The sequence below is a fragment of the Oxyura jamaicensis genome, chromosome 3 (assembly GCF_011077185.1).
Source record: "Oxyura jamaicensis isolate SHBP4307 breed ruddy duck chromosome 3, BPBGC_Ojam_1.0, whole genome shotgun sequence".
NCBI lineage: Eukaryota > Metazoa > Chordata > Aves > Anseriformes > Anatidae > Oxyura > Oxyura jamaicensis.
Window position 1 is genome coordinate 3,718,842 of NC_048895.1, and position 19,093 is coordinate 3,737,934.

The 19,093-nt window shown below is 45.8% G+C and overlaps 1 long non-coding RNA gene across 1 annotated transcript in view; it reads right to left on the reverse strand.

Annotated features, from left to right (window-relative positions):
- The window catches only part of LOC118164013, a 52,371-nt gene extending 36,342 nt beyond the window's left edge, over positions 1–16,029 (reverse strand). Inside the window, exons 1-3 of the long non-coding RNA XR_004749298.1 lie at positions 15,892–16,029; positions 15,009–15,094; positions 12,190–12,282 (exon numbers count right to left, since the gene is read on the reverse strand). This is a non-coding gene — a long non-coding RNA (uncharacterized LOC118164013). The remainder of the gene's footprint in view (positions 1–12,189; positions 12,283–15,008; positions 15,095–15,891) is intronic.
- Between the last annotated feature and the right edge of the window lie 3,064 nt (positions 16,030–19,093).

A 19,093-nucleotide genomic window follows, 5' to 3' on the forward strand; every position in this document is an offset into this window, starting at 1 on the left:
GCATCACATCCCGAAGGCGCGCTCCGCGCACGTCTGAGATCAGCTGTCGTGGCCTGAGCATCACCAAGAGCCTTGGCACATGATGCTCTCCAACCCTGCATCGCCGCCCCATGCGAAACCTGCTTCCCTAACTCAGCCAGCTTACTGAAGTCAAGCTTTACCTTCAGGTGAGTCTTTAAAGCTTCTCATCAACACAGGTAGCCCTCACCATCGTGCTACTCCCCTGTCTCTCTATAAAGGAGAGTCTCAAAGGTTAAACATTACGGCTGATTTTGAAAACAGCAACGAGAAACTCCTGTCTCACTCCGTGCAGACAGCAACGGGAAGAATAGTTGCTCAGCCAGACCTTATTTGAGATTGCTCAGACCCCCTGGGTCTGCAAAACTGGGTTGGCATTCTCAGAAGAACAGGCTCCCATAATAATTGTGGTCTCTTCTCTCTTCTGATTGGGCTAAAATTCTCTAAGAACAACTCTCATGGCACTTTCACATCCCTGGTCTGAAATTAAGCACATTTTTCCTAATGAATACTCTGTTTGTTGATTTGGTGACACTTTTTATGAGCCTGAAATATCATGAAATTCCCCCTTTTTTTTCCTGCTTACCCCAGTTACTTATTTGCACTCCCTCAAAGATGTACCTTACATAACAACAGTCGGTGGGTAGCACGTTAGGGATGTCTTTGACTTCATCTATTTCAGCAGGACTTTGCTAAAGCATTTGAGGTTAGTCCGAGCTGTGCCGGGAGTCCAGCCACCAGCTCTGCAGGTCTTTGTTAGAATCCCAGCCCATCTGAGCAGAAACACATGGAAATGAATCGCACTGGGGAACAAAAAGCAACAGAGCTGCCCTCCCACCCGTGGCCAGTTTCCTCCATCTTCAGCTCGCGCACACAGGTCAGGTGAGGGACCTGCAAAGGGACTATTAAAAAAAATAATCGCAAAAGTGAATAGCAAATATTTCAAAGTCAAAGAGCACTGGGAAGGAAGAACTGCTTTTGGCCGAAGCAGAACTACACTGTGTGCAGCGTGATCTGGACCTCTAGGAGGACAGGAGCAGCCGTTCCCCTCTGCTGCAGGAGCGGCTGTGCTGAGCCCAGTCGCACAACCACCAGGGCCAGCACTGACATGACCATCTTCTAGTTAAAGTACTTATCCTGGGTTCCTCCCCCAAGCTTAGCATCCCGAGTGTTCCTGATCAGAAACCAAATCCTGATTGTCATCGTCATGTAGTGCAGACTCATTCTGGCTGAAAACAAACAAGTTTGCTCCTTGCATATGGGGGGAAAAAAGCCAACAACGCAGCACCCCTTTCTACTTGATTCAAGGTCCCTGACAAGACAATTGTGACCGCAACGCCTGCACTTCCTACCAAAGGTCAGGAAAACTTGAAGCTTTTCTTTTGGTCCGGTGCAAAGTCCAAGCTGCCAACAAACAGCCTCTGGGGTTGCTCTCAGATCCGCGCTCGAGTGAGCTGCACGTTAGCAATCTGGAGACGGGCAGAGCTGGGGGCCAGGGGCCGACACTTTTTTTAGAGCCTCACTTCCCAGAGGTTTGTCTATCCTCACTCATAAACCTCCCACAGTTGGCTCACCTCTGGGTTTTGTCTGCCTTCTATTTCTTTCCGGGTTAAGCTGGCGCTGTGCTTGCAGCACAAACTCCAGAGAACACCGGCCCACGGCTCGGCTCTGCAGCGGTGCAACGAGTGGCTCGGGTAGCGCACTGCCGCCAGGAGCTCATCAGCTCCGAACTTCTAATTGTGCTTAATGACTGCTGAAAGGAACCGAACGATCACGAGTGAACTTCAGCTTCCCTGGTAATTAATATTGTTATTAGAGAATTGTTAATAATTATTGGACTCCAATCTAGGGAGCACCAAAGATTTTGAGCATCTCCAAGAAGACACGCAGCCCGCCTGGCTCTCGTGTTGTACTTCACAGCTTTGTCCTTATTTTGAGCACGCCTCTGACTAATGTCTGCCCCGGTAAGAGCCCAGAAAATCCTCCTAATTGACTGCAAGAAACTCTGCTCATTTCAGACGCCCGTAGTCTTGGCCTTGAGACAATCTTTGTTTTGGGGACACGCTCCGTGGCCCTAGGAGAAACACGCATGGCTTTTGTGCGTTGCAGCTGCTGCCGCAGGCGATGCCGAGGCGAGCGCTGCTTGGCGTCACTACGGAGTTTCACACGAGCAGCCCAGAACTGAAATCGTTCTTAAAGGTTGCTAAATATCAAATTTGCAATTGCATTGGCTGTATGCAAACAGGCCTGCTATTTTGTACGTTTTGTTGAGTGCAATAGATTTGGCATGCAAAAGCAGTGTCTTCGGGGATTTTTTTTAAATAAGTAGTCTGGACGTATTGTGAGAGGCAGAGTAATTAGCATTCACTCAGCCCAGCAGGACAGCAATTTAAACTTTTACAAGGAGTCAAAGTTCAGGATGCTGCCCTGCCATCAACTTTCTCCATACAGAAGGGATACAGACTGGAATATCCAAATGTTTCAGGCTACTCTGGGTTATTTGAAACTCCAATAGACACATTACTACGGGGAAATTGCTTAATCTGCTCCAGGATTTATTGCTATTGTACGTTCGGTACGGAGGTCTTGGAGGGTCAAGAAAGGGCTGCACTCAGTGCAAGTATTTCATACCATATTAAAAAGTTTCTGACCATACCTTTAATCCTCAAAATCACTACATCCCATTTTTATGCAGACACACATATAAAAGCGCCCCACAAGCGCGGAGCTGCGTTTACACCCTACTCACAATAACCCCACGGCGCGGGGAGCGGGGGAGGCAGAGCAGTTTGCTGCTCGCTGCGGTCCAGGAAACGGCAAGTTTGTCGTCGTATACAGCAAATAAATAGAAAAGTCAGAAGGGGAAAAAGAAAGCCCTACTGCGTTGGATTGATTTAAGACTAAGTGCATGCCGCCAGAGAAATGGATTTTTTTCACCCGTTAGGCAGTCATTTTTACACACGTACAATGCGAGTACTGATTAGAGCTCATGGAGAAAAGAGCGCTGGGGGCCGGGTTGGTTTGTTTGGCTTGGGCTTTTTGCTCATCCCGCCTGTTGCTCCCCATGGCCAGTGCAGGGAGGAAAACCCAGCACCCTGAGGCTCGTGGGGGGGACAGGGGGCTGCAGCCAGTCATGGGAGAGAAAGACTTTGCCCCACGTCATGTAATTCTTTGGGAGCTTCCAGTGAGAAGCCAGTAATGATTTTTTTTCCCCCTTGTTCTCCCACCCCAGGCTTTCGCTTATAAGAGAAGGCAAAACTAACTAGAAAGAGGAGATAAGAAGGAAATGTCTAACAGCACATGAGTTTTGGAGATGACTCACACCCAGTGAAAGCAAAACAACCTGAGGAGGAAGGAAATCTGGGTACCACAGAACTAAGTATAAATTTTTTTAAAAAAGGGAGGGGGGGATGTGAAAAACCATCTCCTCTGATTGCCCTGCAAAGTACTGTCATTATTCTGCTGGCTTTACTTGGTAGAAAGTGTTGAAAAATAATCACTCTGAGTTTAGGTGGCACCTTTCTGCTACAGAGAAATACATTCAAAAGCAAAATGCAGAGGCACGAGGAAGCAGCATGGCAGAACTACAGCCCCCTGGCAGGAACAAGCACCAATTCTGCGCGTTCCCCACCTTCATGGGAGCTTCCAATTAGAAAGAAAACACAAACTCATTGTTTGCAAATACAAGCAGGATCTCTGAGGTTCTCGCTGGGTGTTATTTGCCAAGCAAAACAACCGCTGAACACAAGCAGCTCGGCTCCTTCCCCCTGCAGAGGGCCAGCGAAGGGCACTGCCTCGCGGCAGGGCTGCGGCGAGCAGAAGCGGGGAGCAAGGGCCCTCTGCCTCCTCACTTCGCCACACGAACAAAGGCAATTTCTTGCCTTCCCACTTTACATAAACAGACAAGGCATTAAGTAACTTCTCTGAGTCAGTAATTCTGGCTGCCCCGTGCCTTCAGGAGGAGATGGGGATGGCTGCACGGCTGCTCTGCTTCACTGACATACCTGGCAATGCCTCCCAAAGTGAGACCAACGTGCTCCCCCTGCGATGCAAATGTGTACTAGTTTAGTCATTAGGAGGCCCGGAGAGTTTCTTTTTTTTTTTTTTTCTCCTTCATTTTAAGCCTACCGAACTTCTTGAGGGTGAGTCTTGAGGACTGTTAGAAGAAAGCGGCTTCCCCAGACACTGAATTAAGCAGAGAAAAAATAAAAACACGACTGATCGCACGGGATTTCCAGACTTCTAAGAGGTGTGAAGACTTTGGGTGCCCGTCTGACCGCCAAGCGGTAGCACTTGGTGGAACCACACGCTGTGTCGAGGCCAGCAGCCCTGCCAGCACCCAGGCTGCAGGGACCCAGCACCCCGCCGCCCCCACTGAGACCCCAGTCGCGGCGCGGCGCCGGTAAAACCCCATACGGCGCCGTCTCCTTTGCCTTCCTCAAGGCCTATCTCCACCACACTTTGAGACAAACTCTTCCTCTGAATTTTCTCCTCCTGCCACAAGTGCTTTTTCTAATTGAAAAAAGAGGCAACTTGTTTTAGTGTCACAGGCTTTAATTAAGCATAGTTTGTCTAGAATAGCTGCAGGGTTTATTTATTATTTATTGAAGAAAGGTTAGTTATTTACTGGGGGGGCGGGGAGCGGACAGCTGTAGTTACAACTTCCCAGCATAAATCACCCAGCCCATCACTCACCCGGCTTTGGGACACTGGTGGATTACCAGCAGGGTCAGGAAAAATATTTCTTTTACTGATAAAGCGTTGCATAATGAGGATATTTTTGGTAGTTTCGAGTCTCCCTGTAAGCAGCGGTTGTTTCTGGTCCCCATCCAAGGACGAGACATTGGCTGTGTCCTGGGGGGTGGGAAAGCCCCTAAGGCCTTGTTTGCACCTTACGTGCAGGAGTGCCGTGACTTCACGGCGATGGGCACCACCAAGGGCACTGCTGACAGCAGGGCCATGCTGAAGGCCCTGCACACACCTCCCTCCTTCCCTCCAGCAGCAGGCCAGGCCTGCCCCTACCCCTACACATCGGGATCAGCCCAGTGCTAAGGGGCCGCATGCGGGGCCGCATCCTCCATGAACAGGTACCCACAGAAATCCTGCATCCAGAAGGAGGTTCCTACAGAGCACAGGACTCATCCGTTTCTAAGAGCGCCTCCTGCAACCGCACGCCAAGACAGCGCCGATCGCTGCCGATGCCAGGTCATGCTGTGCTCAGCTCCTCACCTGGGTTTTCCAGGAAGGAGAAAACAGCTTTGGAGAGAGCCTTCCTCCTCACCCAGGGGTGTTACATTCGGTTATCTTCTAGCCTCTTCTGTGTGCCGAGAGGACAACACTGCGGAAACACCCCCAGCCACCCACCCTGCCCCCTCCCGTGCTCTGGGGGTTGCAGAGGGACACGGGGCGCCCCACAGATCCCCACCCAACCCCACAAACAGGAGCGGGCAGACACAGTGCTTGTCGCAGACCTGCTCCCGCTGCGAGAAGCTCCCCGCAAGCAGGGGACTGTTAAACACCAGTTCGAGGGCAGGGGCCTATAAAGCCAGTGCGGGGGCCATAAAGGCAGTCCAAGTCATATTTTTTGCCTTTTTTTTTTTTACTTAAAAAAAGCTTTAACTTTCCCCTCACCACTTCTGGGCTGAATTGGTTTGATCCAGAGAGGTAGTTATGCATAAGAGTAACCACTTTATATTGAATTAGGGGATTTCTCATGCAACACATCTCACCAATTACAAGGCAGGGATGCAATTCTATGATTTATAATACATTATACTGTTAAGTAATATAACATTATAGATACAATTTGTACCTATCTCTCCATGGATTAGAGAGGTGGCACATGAAGAGTGGATCATTAAACAGCAGCGCAAGGCCAGGGGCCAAGCACTTCTGTTTAACAAGCTGCTCCAAGTACCACCTCTCTAATCCACGGAGAGAGAGAATAAATTGTTCCTGTATCTTGTTATAAATCATGTTCTTTTGGGTTTTCTTTTTTTTTTTTTAATTAAAATAATAATAATAATAATTTCTGTTTAGGGCCATCTCTTCCTGGGGCTGAGCTAGTTTAAGCTGAAGGCGCTTCTGTTCCGGAAACAGCCTGAAGCCAGATTGTGTAATTTACAATCTGGCTGGATTTGGGGGTGGCACGGGGAGGGAGATGGCTGCACCATCCCTCTGGGTGAAGGAGACCGCTCTCCTGGCCAGGCCAGGCCGTTTGGAGGCTGAAGCAGCCAGCTCCTCCCAGCCACAGTGGCACAGCTGGAGCTCAGGCAGCAGGAGAGGACAACCGGCTCTGAGCTGCCCCAAGCAAAGGGGCTGGGAGGTGGGAGCTTTGGACACATCCTTGCTTCATCAGGAAGGAAAGAGGCATTGCATGGTGTCCTGGGAGCAGCCAGCAACCCATCAGCACCCGGTCTGCACAGCACACATCCAACACACGCCCTACCAGCAGACAGCTGGGTGACACCAACGTCTTCACGGGGGTGACTCCACGCATGCACCATAGGCACTCCCAAGGCAATATAATCCTACTGCCATTCCCTTGCAAACACTAAAAAGCAGCCGAAGCCAGGTAAGGTGAGGTCTTTAGGAGGACAGGGTTGACGCAGTGGTATTTCAGCACAGGTTGTGCAAACCTGCTCCGCTCAATGGCGACCCACAGCAGATGAAGGTGAGCTCTTTGACCTCTCTCTCCTGTTTATATTATCTCTCCAGGGTCAATAAATGTGGATACAAATATCAGGCTCTGCAGACAATATGCCGCTTTGTAACTTTGGTGCCGATATTAGGGTGCCATGCCTCAGCTTCCTGGTCTATTAAACTCAATTATAATCCCCTTAAGTACGACAACACCTTTAATAACACTACAGCCGCATGGCTCCTGAGGAGGGTAGCACAATGAAGGAGGCTGAAGATATAAGGACCCTGTTAGGCTGCCTTATAGACCCTACCTCATCGTGGGACAAGTCATTGATTTCTATTGACAATTTCATTGTAATGTCAGAACGTAGCCTGAATTCATCTTTCATCCACTTCAAAAGTAAACAATGGCCCTTGAAATAGAAAAAGGATGGAGCTAAAAAAAAAAAAAAAAAGAACCCAGTTTTTCCTCAAAAATTAATGGAGAACCAAGACCATTTGGTAACTACGTAGAGCACAGCAAACTATTGACAGAGCACATGTTATTTGACAAATTTTATCACTGCTTCAATTTTCAAATTATTCACAAACCTACTGCCATTCATTCAATTCCTTTCAATTTATGAATCTATATTAAATTAGCATTCCACAGAAGCTATTTTCAGCCTAAGAAGATCCTCTGAGTGATATTTACAGCATTTGCTGATGAGACAGCATCATCTCCACCCTGACAAGGTGCCCTGGTTGAGCAAGCAGATCTTAAGCAAGTAGAGGTTGGGGGAGACTTTGATCAGGCCTTCGACGCATTATGTTTGAAAGAGAAAGAAAAAAAGGAAAGGTTGTCAGGACTTGGCATTGACACCGCATTACATTAGGCATTTCTATTAATAAAGAACAGCAATCAAGTCTAAAATTATTGTGGATCTGTTCACAGGCAGCGAATGTATGTGAACACGGTCTAAAATGCAAACAACGTGGCCAAGTCATTCAGGCTTTTTTTGTTTGATTACCTCTGGGCCTCAGCTCTGATCTGGGGTTTTGTGTGTTTTTCCACAGCAAAATGTGTGCAGTCATGTAGGATAGGACAGAACTATCAGCATGGTCCCCACCGCATTTCTAGAGGCAGTACAGAAATACTTCTCGTCTGCAAAATGCAAATTGAAATCTACTAATTTCTAGTTTTCAGACACCTGTTGCTCTTCACCACCACTGTTTTCATAGGCACGAATCTGTCCAGGGTGCAGGTGAGAAGTTTCTCTGGACTTCAGAGCCTTTTGAAGTCCTCCACAAATATCAGGCACGCTGGCAGATGGGAATACTGAAGTACAGATTTCTGTGCCATGATGAAAGAGAAAGAGACCCTGGAGCCTTAAAGACAATAAAATAAAATAATGAAAACACACCTCTTTCATTTCAGTTTCACAGGAATTCAAATGATTTACCAAAATTCCCTAAGCAATTTTCCTGCAGCAGAGCTCCCTAATGAAGCTGGGGAGCCAGCTTCTCTCCACACTACCACAGGCAGCTAGGTGGGGCTGAGCGAAACCCTGCTTGGCTGGCACAGGGCTGTGGCAAGCATAAGAGGTAAGCTCACCTTTTATTTCACCTGAAAGTCTTTCAAGGTGGAAACACTCTTCTGCTGGCCATCCCTTAGCAATCAGCCAGCTCCTTTTTGTTAGTGATGGACCATCACCAGGTTTGATTCTGAGGCATTTCTTTGGGGCACGTTAAGGTAGGCTCAGCAGTGGTTACTCGGGTTATTGTTTGAACTGGTTATCTTGAAGCAGTCTCAAACTGAATAGCCAGTAAGGAAAACATAAATATTATCAGTCAACCCATAATTTTCTGGCATAATTAGGACCAAGATACTTCATTATATCATATTGGACAACCTGGAATCATGAGACTGAAATGCTTCATCAGCCTTGTGGGGAAAAGAAGAAAAAAAAAAAAAGAACACCCACTACAAAAACAAGGAAACAAAACAGCAAACAAACAAAAAAACAAATGAGGTGCTAGCTGATAGGGAATTGTAGTCCTCATAAAAATATCGTCTTACACGTTGTCCATCTTGCCTGTTCAAGTGACATCGTCTCTCCAGATACACCTCATCTAGCTAGTCACAAGCAAAAGACAGAGAGCCATCCTTGGATATTGTCACATCCATCTCGCACAGAGGGAAGAAACCTGACAGTGCTGGGGACGACTTGGCATGAAGAAGCAACAAAGAGCAGCTTCCGAGGGGAGAGATGCTTCTCTATCAAGACTCCCCCTCTCATTCTTCTTCATCCTCCAGGCCCAGCTGGACTCATCGTCCCAACTGCTCTCCCCATTAGGATGGGGGACGTGGGAAGCGTGCGGCTGGCAATACACCCGACAGGCTCGAAGGGATCCGAGAACACCCTCAGGTTCACACGCACCCGGAGTTTGCCAAATCATTTCAGCTCATCTCTAATTGTCAGCGATCTCTATTAGCTCTGTAGTGTGGCTTTGACATAAGGATGAACAGAAGGGTTGTTACTGGCTAGTGATAGGAGAGGAGCTTCTGGTCCAAGGAAGAAAAGCATCTTCCATGGCAGAAGGAGAATTTTTTTTTTCCTCCCCACATAGGCTACGCTATATGGAAGGCTAAATGACAAAAGACAAAGAGATCACTGCACAATGGGTGTCCATCAGCTTAAACTTCTCCTAATGTCACAAGGAAAAAAAAAAAAAGAGGAGACAGACTTCATTGTACTGCTTCACAGTTTTAAGCAATAGCAGATCCATTTTATGATCATCCCCAAGGCAGCAGGGGGTAAGGAAAACAGTGCTGTGCACGGCTAGCACAGGGCTGCACAGCTCCGTCTGAACCCTCAGCTCCAGGAAATTGTCTGATGGTGGCAGCGTGGCTCCCACGTGGTCGGTCCCTCTGACACCAAGCACTACGGTGCAACATTCCCCACGCCAATTTGAGCTAAATTTACGTAAAAGTTGAAGCAAGAAGAGAAAGAAGAGTCTCAATTAAGGGCTAAAACTGTTTGGAGACCAGATTCTCTTGGATTACACCAAAATTCTGATCTTTCCACGTTATTTCCGCGAAAAACAGCCCAAGTTAATAGGACCTAAAAATACCCCAAACGCATTTTTGGTTTTGCAAACAGTGCTTCATTCATGCATGTCTGCCTGGCGATGCATCATTACAATTGTAATGAGATAGCTGCCAGCCCTGGAAGGGTATATTGCTTAGCGTACCTGGAATGCTAAAGAGGGACCGACGCTGTTATACAAGATGAAAATGAGTTTCACTACATAGAAATAGGAGTGAGATTAAGGCAGGCCCGGAGCTAGAAGTTACATGAGCTTCTCAAATGGTCCAGGGCCATGGCCACCCCCATTTTAGACATTTCTCCCCAACACAAGAAGCATCCCTTAGATCAATGCTGACCCCCAGAACGACCCCAGCTACACATCCAGGGACGGCGTCAGGCGTTCAGGTGGCAACAGCACCCACTTGCACAGATGGGTGGCTTTGCTGCTCGAGACGAGATGTACCGCAAATAGGAAAATAAACCAACCCTAAATTAAAGTGCTTCCAACGTAACGCAATTACACTACATAATGTTTACTTATCTTATATACACTCAAAGAGAAGATAGATGTCTAGTAAAAACCACAATCCACTATTAAACAGCTATAAAATACTTTGCTGTCTTCCCATTTCAAAAGCTCCCATAGTATAAATAGTGGTCAAAAGTTCAGTGAACTGTCTTGTAGACTGGTGCTCCATTCAAACCGTGCTATTTCCAGAGAGTCTCCTGACACCGTATCTAATTTCCAAAATGAATATGCTTTAATTTTCCTTCTTCATGCATTGTGCTTTTTCCTCATTTAAAACAGCAACAGCCTCTGGCAGTAAAGGACATCACATTTCTGTGTGAGATGAAGCTTTTTCCCCCCTATATGCGGGAGAATGGCATGGGTCAAGGGAGAAAAAATGTATGCAAAAAACATCACACCCCACTGACCCCAGTATATTTTACATTACAATTTTGCCATTTCCAATATAGGTTCATTTTGCAGTGGACCATATCAGCCATATTTCAGGATTTACAAAAAATAAAATAAAAATTCAGTACCTGGAGCATTGTCTGCATACAGTATGTCCTAATGCAATGTACGGATTGTCTTATTAATGTGTAGTGTAGCTTGCAGAGAACACAGGCGCATGCAGGGAATACTTATGCATGCTGAGGAGGCAGCACAGGTGTATGTACACTGGGTTTGTACATACATTCAATTATATCTGCAGATAATACTCAGGTGCATTTTTACTTCTCAAAAAGCAGACGGCCGTACACTGCGGGTGAAACCCCTGAAATTGGGGTGGGGGGCTCGGTGAGGAAGGGTTTTACCCCATAAGCCCTCCTCCCCCAAGCCGTTAAAGTCCCCACGATGGGGCACCTGACACAGGTTCAGACATTTAGGCAGAGGCTGCCGTGCTTTCAATGGACAACAGAAACAGCTTCATCTGCTACACACATGAAAGGGTCTCGCCACACCTCCCAGCACAGGCAGGGATAATTCAGAGCCTGATTCAAAGAGCATGGGAGGTCCAGGTGACTTCTCAGGGCTTGGCCACTGTCCTTTGCCCACTAAGTGTCATAACAGAGGTCAGCTGTGACTGCCAGCTCACCACTGAGTTTATCTGGCACACCTGAAGCTCATGTTGATGCCCTGGGGTGGGTTTGAAACTGTGGCAGGGGAGGACGAGATCACCCTTTGTTCTCCCTACCATCCTCCAAGACCAGGGACCCCAGGAAAAAGATGCAGTGGAAACCTGGTGCAGGCCCCATTTTAAGCAGGGATAAAGCCACCAATCTCAGTCAGAGCCTAGGTGCTGCCAAAGTGTCTGCTGCACATTTCTCTTCAAAACGTTGGTACTTTCACTGAGTGACGCAGGTAAAATTAGAGAGGTGTCTGCAGGAGTAGAGATGTTTACCTAAGAAAAAGCTACCCACATAGTCAACAGGAGCATTGCCTAAGACCATAACAATTTTGACTTCATGTCCAACAAAGACCATAATGCTCACAGAACTGACAGGTCTGACCATTACAAACCATTACAAACAAAATCATCATCCACTATTTTGACAGAAAATCAAAGAAGTTTGACTTTCTTAAAAAGTACCAATTCCCATAAAATCCTGCTGCTATCTACAGGTGGTCAGCTGGGTAAAGGCTCACAAGACAGGCACATCTCTTACGTACGGATATCTGAGAGTTAACCATGCTGACAAAGCAGAATCACATAAAGGGAGCTAAAAATAGGCAGGCAGAAGCAAAATAATAATCATAACAATAGTTTATCACCATACAGAGACAAAAATCACCGTCTTTCATATTACACAACCATTTCAACTCGCAACTATCATGGAAAGGAGCAACTTGATGTCCTACAGGTATCCAATTTCTTCTGCTTATCGTCTCAAAAACCTCAAAGCACTATCACACTACAAAGCTTTAAGACTTTAGGGACAACAGACTTACCTGAAGTTCAGAGTAGCCCAAGATGAGGAGACCCACCTGGAGTTTAGATGGAAACGTTCAGAGGGACAGCAAAGCAGCTGAAGACAGTGGTGTCTGGAAGCAGCTCACAGTAAAGCTGCATTCGCCGGGAGCAAACTCCAACTCAAACCATAGTGGAAACAGTTCCACAGATGTTTGAGAGGCACTACTTGACTCCTTTTAACTCAAAGGGCTGAATATTTCCCTTAAAAACACAGAATTTCAGTTTCTTTATCCCTTAGCACTATTGCTTGCAGATGCTCTACATCCATACCCTGCCAGCTCAACTCTCCAAACCCTGTCTCAGCACGCCCCAAATCCTGGTGTAGAAGTCCTTCTGGGTGAGATAGAGCTCCTTGGGTTATTTCAAAGCTCTGGACAAGGAATTAGAGTGAGGACTAGTCAGGGCACTATGGGAAAAAGGCCTCCTTTAACAAGAAGTAACTTTAAAGGGAACCTACCCTTTAACAGCTGGGGATGGGATACAGGAGTACTCTGCTGAAAATGAACCTAAATGCAATTGCAAGAGCAGCATTTTTTTGTTATTTTAAGTAGAAAGGGTAAAAAATGCAATATTTTCTTCAGCTGTTAGCTCTCTTAAATGTCATAGAGAGACATCCTGTTGCCTGGGAAGTTGTAGACTTGTGGCTCAACAGGTTTGCTTGCTTATTGTCAGCATTTACCTGAATTGATTTTTAATAAAAGCCTCAAAGAAAGGAAATTTCCTGCCTAGAGATGAGGCACTGGGAACCTGGGCAGGAGCCCCTGAGAATTGCTGAGTACTCAGTGCAAGTCAGTTCCAGCGCAGTACACTCTCTTCCTTCATGATTGCAAATCCCCTCTGTGATGCTCTGCAAGAGACCCGATTTTCTGTAAGCAGTTATTGGACGGGAACCTGGTGGTGGTGTTTACCTCCACGGTCTCAAGAATTTCAGCATCTCTGTGGCAAATGTTGCTGTGCTTCAAGTGGCCAATTCGAGCCAACTAGATGTGATCGAGGGCAGAACTTGGTCCTTTCTATATTCATCTAGGGCTTTGAACTTATCAAAATGAACCTTGATTTCATAAAATAATAATAATAAATAACAATAATAATAATAATAATGTTCCCTTTGGCTTCAGAGCACCAGTTCCATTGAAGTACTGCCTATTGAAAGTTCAACTGCTAATGGCAAGCTATTTTGAAAAGGGAAAAGTCTGGAGGCAAATTATGAGGGAAAGAATAGATATTAATCATTTTTAAAGTCATTCTGTCTCAGGCATTATTTTCCTTTTCTTTCATTATTCATGATGAGTTTTTTGCTTCAAGGCCAAGTGAATTCATAGGGCCTGACCCATCCAAACACAACCACGACTGTCTGAACAATGCACCCTGGCTGAGTCTACAGATAACAAAGAGTCCAAATGGAAAGGAAAAAAAGATAATTCTAAACAGTGAATCTAAACACACATAGAAGTGTAATTCTTCTTCTGATCAATTCATTTCCTAGTGCTTGGTCGACTGTGTTCCCATCCCAGCCACCCTGGGGGATTTGCAGTATGGGAGTCCCCAGAAGCCTCTCTCTTTGTTTTGCTGTTTCTCTGCTTCTACCTTTAGTGCCTCTAAAGCCAGCTTGGCTATGTCAAGCCTCTAGGGCCTTGAGAAATCACAAAATTTCCTCTTCTCTTTCCTTTTTTAGTTTAATTCCAGAGTTAATGGAAACTCAGTCGCTTCGTTCATAACTTGGGTAACCTGTACTGCCTTTTGCTGCAGGGCAGAAGTGGACACCAGGAAGAAGTGAGCTTAGAGATATTTGCAGCTTTCTGCAGAGAAATTAAAGGGCTTAGAAGAAAACTCTCTCCCAGGAGAGTTTTTTTTTTTTTTTTTTTTTTTTTTTTTTTTTTTTTTTTTCCCAAAAGCTCTCTTGAGAGAGATTTTTTCCAATTTGGGTGTGGAGAGCCCCAGGATTGCTGCAGGTAGAATCAAGCATTAGGACGTGGGTGAACACTGTGTCTGTAGCAACTTGTTCTGGCCAGAGTATGAGAGAGACTGGGAAGAAGTTTTTGGAGTGGAAGCAATGACAATTTGTGGACCTATTTTCTCCTTCTCCTCTGGTAATTCTCAGCACCCCCAGATAGCCCCATCTTTGTATGTTGCCAAAGGAAAAATGGAACTGAGAGTTCCCTCTGCTTCAGGGAAAACAAAACAAAATAAAAACATTACTTGGGTATATTTATGTATGTAACCGTGTTTCCCAGAAGACAGGAGTTTGCAATGGAATATCCTTGGTAACCTTGAAGATAACTGCTGTACTTTGGGCACTCTGAATAAACTCAACAACGTGTATCCTCACTCAGGCTCTGCAGATGCAAGCATCTGCAGAACATGCTGTTAATAATTAATATAATTGTATAAACCCCTAGGTATATAAATACACAGACAGATCCTCACATTTTGCCTGTTTCTCTGTAACAAATATCCAAACTGAAACAAATTTAACAAGATACATTATACAAATCTGCAGACAGAAGTTGTATCAAAATTTTAACTATCTTCAGCAAGAAAGCGCTTCTATTTCCAGTAACGCTGGCAGCATATACTGTAGCTAGGCAGCCACACTTATTTTCAATTATCATTTTTGCCTTTTTAAACAGCATAATGAAATGCCTGGTAAATTATACATTTTTGTAAAACACAAACTTGTCTCTTTATTTGCAGCTCAAGTCTTGCAGTATCATTTTGTCTGTATTAGTTCTAGCTCTTTATGAGAGGCCAATTACTTTTCTTAGCTGTAATATGCAGAGTGTGATAGCTTACTCACCAGTCCTCACGGAGATGCAGCCTGATGCAGTGTGGCCACATCTAAGGCTCAGACCTTTGGAGGAAAGGGCAAAGGACTCCAGCACCCTGTTGGCCATAAGAGCACCCATGCTCATTTGGTTCCACGTTCAACACCTAAGATTTCCAACCCACCCTTTTCTAAACAAAATGGATTTTAGGGAAAACAACAACAACCAAAAATGTGCATAGCTGCTCCCCCCCCGTCTCCCTTTAGAAAGACGATCCCCTGGCAGATGGAACTCAATATGCTGTCTCCCAGATCCTAAGCAACTCTGAAAATAAAAAGTTCCCTTCACTTACACGAATGGGCCATGTAGATGCATATCTACAGTTCTCAATTCCCTGTCTCTTTAACTGGCACTCTGAACTAGTGAACACTTCCTTAATCTTGCCCCATTATCATCCTAATAGTACCTCCCGATATTCATAAATGTCTAGCGAGACTTTCAGCTATTTTGTATGAAGATGAAATATCCAGCTAAATTGAGAAGATTACCACATCACCACATAAATCAGTGACAGGCTGCGTGTTATTACAGTTGATTTTTGTTGACAGTTGGCTGTAGGCAGTTGTGTTTCAAATGCCTTTTTTCACTGGGAAATTAAACAAAATTCCATGCAAAATGCAGCCCTCCAGTTCAAAAACTGTAAATCCAAAATTAGCATTTCATACTTTAAAAGGTAGCACAGCACAATTTTCCATTGAAAGGTCTGTACAGTTGTCACAAATGGTGCTTCACACATGACACTAATGCTACTGATGCCTTTTAAGAAAGCCACCTTTCTCTGATATTATTTTCTTCTCCTAATAATCTGCATACACTACAGTTCATCCCTATGGAAAAGAAAGAGAGCTCACTTACTTATCTCTCATATGGGAGCATTATGCTTTCAGCAATTCAGACAGATTGGCTGGATCGGAGGGGGGCGGGTTGCCGAATCCTCCACGATAAGAGGGAACAAATTGTGGCCAGTGAAAGGTTAATCTTCCCTCTTCCAGTTCCTCCTTCCAGCTCAGTGTAACCTGGAGAGTGAGGAAAATACAAGACTTCGGAAGTGAAAAGACACACCAGCACAAAACACCGTCCATACTGGATTGTGCTGCACTTTATATACAATGGTCACACACGACCTAATTAAAGAAAAAACATTGCTACAAGTCAGAAAAGCAGCTTGGGTGACACGAGAGAGGACTAGAAGTTGCATAGGATTTTCTGCTTCCTGCAGCTGCTACTACCATTTCTTGCCTCGGATATTGCTTGCCACTAAACTACTTTTCTGTGGGCTCTGGTGGCAGCAAATAGCCTAAGAAGCAGTAGCTGAGGTGGAGAACCTTCCCCATCTCGAGATGGATTCCTGATGTCATTGGATGCTAGATGAGAAAACGCCACCACAAAACTTTGGCTACGTATAACAAAGGGTATTACGGCAAAGAATTTTGAGGTTTGCTCCTGGCCACGAGGACAGACACATAACGGGATGTGTCAGCCAGAAGATGCTACAGGAGTCTTTGCACAAACGCTTCACTGGCAGCTAACTGGCTGCTGGCCACGGAGAGGCAAATATCCTCTGGCCATCACTCCCTGGGCTGACAAACACATTGCCAGCCATTTGCATCCAGTCTGTTCTTCCCCCAGGGTAAGAGGTGTAGGGCCAGAGGGGTGATGCTCCACCTGCAGGACCGTCCTGTCTCCCAGCCCTGCCCCCGGAGGTGAGCGAAGGCTGCAGGGTCCACCTGGTGCTGTCTGATGCTTGTCACCGAGCAGGAAACATCCACAGCAACCAGTGCCAGTACAATTAGGTATTTCAATCAATATTGAAATGACTTCATCTGACTTCATCATCAGGCATTTTAAACAGCTGCTTCTCTCTCATTTGCACATAGCTGGGTCAGGGTTTAGTTTTACAGCACGTGCCAAATCTTTCCCTGGTGTCACTCTAACGGCAGAACCAGAAAAGCCATTCATGGGAGCCTGGCCCCAACCATCCACGACGTGCCAAGGTACATCACATTTTGTACTGCTGCTTAATTAGTTGTGTAGCTGACCATCTCTTGTCGTTGCTGACATTTTGTATGAAAATAGTCCCACTTCATACTTGGAAGTAATAGGAGATGGGAGAGACAGAAAATTGCAAGGTTGGAAAAAAATTACTAAGCTGTTATTTTTTATTTCCTCAGATTTAAACGACAACAGACGATACCCATGCAAAAAGCTCTTGACACTCTACTAATGATTAGATTTGCATCTGATTACAGACAAAGACTAAATGAATTGAGACAAATCATCACAACGAGATACTGGTTGCTTACCAGTTGCCCTGCTGGGAAACAGGAGCTGGCCAAGAAGGGTGGAAAACGGCAGCACAAGAGCAAATGGTGAACACAATGGAGCTATCCCGAGTTATCTGTTGAGGAGAGGGTGGAAACATGCCCAAGCTTTGCCCTTGAGTGAACTGCAGCCTTGAACGACTTCAGGTAGCATTTATCCAAGAGTGGAAATATTTATATGTAAGATCTGTACTGAATATTACACTATCCATAAAAAGGATTATGCCACTAGTATGTTCTCTTGCAGCTCTATGTGCACATATTATATCTTAACATCTGATTTCCAATGAATATTTCTTGTACTTCTCCAAAACACATCAGAGGTGGCCTCCTACTTCTGCTTGGCAAGACCTCCTAGTTCTGCAGCAGGACCCACGATGGCAGCAGGCACAGCTAGTAAGGTCAATTTAAGTCTGTGACAACAGGCTCTCTTTTCTCACTTCTCTTTCTGGGATCCTTATGCAGTGGTCAAAAGCCCAGCGGGAAGAGTGTGGCTCACTGGGAGGCAGGAGGTTCCCTGGGAAGGCAAGGCAGCGGGACAGAGACCGAACTGGCAGCGTGAAGAAGAGCAGTCCTCAGGGAAAACACAATTTCCCGATCAAAAAAAAAAAAAAAAAAAGTCCTACACAAATACAAAGCAGTGAAAACAAAAACACATTTTACATATAAAGCTGCCTGCTCTGATAAAGATGGAAAACCAAAGTGAAAGATCACTGGGGAAAAAGGGCTGAGCTGAATGAGACGTTATGGCCAAGAATAACACGAAATGCTGCCTGAAGATGTCTGATGAGGACTGCAGTTCCAGGCAGAAGGTGTTGGCAGGAGGACAGACAGTTTGTGTACACAGACAGGTATTTTGCAGTGTATTAAAAACCCAAGAAGTGAGGCATCCACATGTGCATTCAGAGACATGAAAGGCTGCTCAGCCCGTGGCACAGGGGAGGCCACCTGTGGGATGATGTTCCTGCAAGCAGGATGCAGACAAGTTGACAGGGAGGAGGGACAGTTTGGGCACATGTGCACCCTCACTCCAACCGGAGAAAAGCTTGGAGGGTGCCAGGGGCTGGCCGCGTAGACATGAGGGCTTTGCTTGAGGAGGAACCCAGCAGCAAAGCCCAGACACAGAGCAGCAAAGCTAACGTTGTGCTAAGGCAGCACCAAACAGCCCCATCAAACAAGTCAGCGAACTCACTCAAAGAACACAACAACAGTGAAAAGAATTTATACAGAGAAGATGAGGCAATTCGGGGTGGTGGGAGCACATGATGCAGAGGGGCTGAAGAAGGAACACAAAGTCCACGTGGTGGCACAGGTCATGAATGTGGCAAGTGGTGGTGGCAGAGCAGGTCACCCAAAGAGCCCGCGCAGCTTTAGATAGGGGAAGTTTTCTCTTGCCATTCCTCTTCATGTAATTCTTTAAAACTTCAGTGTCTTTAAAGCTTTTGGTTTTGGCATCCCTACTGACATTGCGTAATATGAAGAGTCACTGGATTTGTTGTTTCAGCAGATGTAAAGGTAAAGGCAGCCCTTCCGTCCATCTGGCGTCATTTTCTGCAAGGCTCAGGTGATTACATCTCAGCAGTTGTCTTTGTACCAAACCCAGCAAGATGTGATGAAATTGTAGTGCTCATTTCAGAGACATCCGACCTTGACTGAAAGGTCTCACTCGGCTTTGGATCGTAAGCCCAGGGATGTCATAAGAACAAGTCAATTATTCTGCAAATGAAGGGAAATAC